The sequence below is a fragment of the Physeter macrocephalus genome, chromosome 7, assembly GCF_002837175.3.
Source record: "Physeter macrocephalus isolate SW-GA chromosome 7, ASM283717v5, whole genome shotgun sequence".
Classification (NCBI taxonomy): Eukaryota; Metazoa; Chordata; class Mammalia; order Artiodactyla; family Physeteridae; genus Physeter; species Physeter macrocephalus.
The window spans coordinates 52,494,937-52,498,675 of record NC_041220.1 but is presented as its reverse complement, the minus strand read 5'-3'; positions in this window follow the sequence as shown (position 1 = coordinate 52,498,675).

The window sequence follows — 3,739 nt, the reverse complement described above, 5'->3', positions numbered from 1 at the left end:
CATTTCACAGTGTGTATATATATATATATATATAAATAATCATCACACTGTACATCTTTAGAAAAAATAAAAGTTTGCTGAATGAAAACAAAATCATGAAAAACAAGGAAAGAATGCAAAACTGTCCCACACTAGACTGTGGCACGTGACAACTAAATGTGATGTCTGTCGTATCCTGGATTGGATACTGGGACAGAAAGAGAACAGTAGTGTAAAGACTGGTAAAATCTGAAGAAAGTCCAGAGTTTAGTTAATAATAACGTACAATCTCGGTTTCTTACTTCTGACAAATGTACCAAGGTGATGTAAGATGTGAACATTAGGGGAAAGGGGTGAGGGCTGATACAGGAACTCACTGTAATATCTTTGCAACTTTTCTGTAAATCTAAATTATTCTAAAATTAAAAGTTTATTATTTTTTTAACCCTGAAATCCTGTTTTTACTAAGTCTTAGTGCATGTGAAGGTGCATAAGTTTATACAGCCTAAGATCCATTCACTGACATTATTACTTTTAAATTTATTTATTTTCTCTTTGGCTGCGTTGGGTCTTCGTTGCGGTGCGCGGGCTTCTCCTTGTGGTGACTTCTCTTGTTTCGGAGCGCAGTCTCTAGGTGCGCGGGCTCAGTAGTTGTGGCTCTCGGGCTCTAAAGCGCAGGCTCAGTAGTTGTGGCGCATGGGCTTAGTTGGTCCGCGGCATGTGGGATCTTCCCGGACCAGGGCTCATCCCCTGCATTGGCAGGCGGATTCTTAACTACTGCGCCACCAGGGAAGCCCTAAAAGTTGATTTTTTTAAAGTGCTGCCTTTTAGATTCTCTCATTACAAAAAGCTTTCAGAAACAAAAACAAACCCTAAACGTACCGCATAGGAGAAGGGTTATACTTCGGTGTGCGCTGAGGGCGTTATGGATCACCCTGCCTTTTGAGTAACGCCGCATGAAAGCATTGAAGCAAAGAAAACAAAAGACAGGTAGACTTAGGGAGGGAAAAATATTTTGAACACAAATCATCTTGCAGCGACTTCCATTTCAAGGGAATGGCAATTCCTCACTCTCTTCCTTGGGTAAACTCCTGGAATGTGCAGACCGGCCGACTGTGGGAATGGAGGGGGGAAGAGCTTTCCAAGGAGAGGAATTGATCGGCTCAAGGAACTGGAGGAGGCCCAGTAGAGGTGGTGCGGCGAGGCTAACTCAATGACATGCCTCTGGAGGGAGATTAACCCGGCAGAACCGCACGCTGATGACTTTCCACGGTCCCTCTCTGACCCCTGATGTGATGCTCGGAGAAGGAACCTATCCAAAATGAATCATCCACCATTTATTTACTCATGAGGAAACCTCAGACGGACCCAAGCGGAGAAGTGCTGTATAAATGACAGGTCTGCACTCTTCAAAAGAGTCTAATGTTACAAAAGACAAAGTCTGAGATTAAAAAAGGCTAAAGACATAACAACTAAATGTCTGCTGGGGACTGGATCCCTGAAGAAAAAATCATTTTATAAAGGGCATTCTGGGGACAATTTGTGAAATTTAAAATATGGACTGTATATTAAATAATAGTATTGAATCAAGGTCAAATTTCCGAATTCGATCATCGTACTGTAGTTCCTATGTTAAGAGGATGCCCTTGTTCTTAGAGAATACAGGCTGAAACATTTAGAAGTGAAGGGCCATGATGTCTCCAGTGTACCCTCAAGTGGATCAGCAAAAATAATATACAAATAATAACAGTAAAAAAATAATAAGACATATATATTGAAAGTGATAAAGCAGATATGGCAAAATATTGCAATCGGTAAATCCAGGGAAAGGGTAGACAGTTGCTTATTACTCTGTTCTTGCAACTTTTCTGTAGGTTTGCAATTTTTCAAAATAAAAAGGTGAAGGAAATCCCTTAGGCTATTGTACCATGAATGGATTGGAGGGAGCAGTAAAGAAGGTTGGTCCAGGTAAGACAGAAAGGTGGCCTGGACTAAGCATTTGGCAATGGACATGAAGAGATGCATGTATGGTGGACGTACATCTGGGATGTGAAGGAATGAAAGGAAGGAGGTATCATGTTCACACTTGACATGTGACAAGTCTACACCTCAGTTGCTTTCTGACTGGTGTATCAGCAAAATATTACCTTTCAACATGTTACAATAATCATTAAAATCACCATAAGCATAAATGTAGTAAGTGTTATTGTGAATGTTATTATTACAAACTACATACTAATAATTTGCTTCCATTGAGATAATAAATGCTCATGGATGAACTGTAACCACAGGCTGAAGTCTGTGATCCAGTTGGTGTTGGAGGGAGACCCGGGAAATTATGTTGAAAGCTTCCTGCTGGTTCTGATGTAGTCAGGTCACAGAGCCACTGCTCTAGAAACCCCAATCCATTCTAGTCTGGGTTTGGATTCCAGTCTCTCATCCTGTTGTCTCTCAGTGTTTCAGAGGAAGCCCATCCTCAGGCTAAGTGGGTTTATTAATCACTGTTGCAGGGATTGTCCGACAGACAAACAAGATTATTCAAGAGAACTTGAAGTCAAAGCAGGGGAAGATATCATCACTCTCATTAAGGACTTTGAAAGAGTAGCTTCTTAAATTCTCTCTCCAAGTCCTGCTCCTCAACTTGCTGATTTCTAAATTTTATCTCAAGGATAGCAGAATAAGAATACATGCTGTGGCATTTACAATTTAAATCATGTGACTTTGGCAACAGTTACAAAACCACCCCAAATCAAGGAAAAACATTGCAGCAAGAAGACAAGTTTCACAACTGGACCCGCTGGAAATTCCAAACCCTGGTGAAAGTGAAACGACGGAAAAGCACACACTATCAACTTTCAAGCCTCTCTCGGCTCTCGGACACTTGCAAGAATTCCAGACACCAGATGAGGATAGACATCAAGTCCATTACAATGTAATGATGGCTCCTTAGATGATGGCTCCAGGTTCTGCATACATTCAACCAATGTGAATCTAAGAAATCTCTTTTGGCATTCATAAAACCAACTAGTTCTGAAGTTCAGTGTTCATTCTTGTCCGAGATTTAGAGACCCTCTAATTTCCCCAAGGGCTTCCCTGGACTAATTCAACATGTGCGCACAGATAGAGCTAACCCTTCCGAGACTACCGGTGTAAATCCTTCCTGCCTTAAGAGGAAAAGTTTTAAGTTTAAATGAAAAATGCTGTTTGCACAAAGCTATATGTACAAAGACACTTACTGCAAGGTTGCTTATAACAGCAAAAAAGAACCTAAATGTTCTTTAAATAAGTTATGGTATATCCATATTATGGAATTATATGCAGTAATTTTTTTTTCTTTTTAATGAAGTAGCTCTGGTACAGAAAGATCTTTAAGACTATTAGGCTGGGGGGGAAAGCAAGCTGCAGAATAACATTTTTTATTTTTTTTTAACATCTTTATTGGAGTATAATTGCTTTACAATGTTGTGTTTGTTTCTGCTGTATAACAAAGTGAATCAGCTATAGATATACATTTATCCCCATTTCTCCTCCCTCTGGCGTCTCCCTCCCACCCTCCCTATCCCACCCCTCTAGGTGGTCACAAAGCACCGAGCTGATCTCCCTGTGCTATGCCGCTGCTTCCCACTAGCTAGCTATTTTACATATGGTAGTGTATATATGTCAATGCTACTGTCTCATTTCGTCCCAGCTTACCCTTCCCCCTCCCCTTGTCCTCAAGTCCATTCTCTACATCTGTGTCTTTATTCCTGTCCTGCCCCTA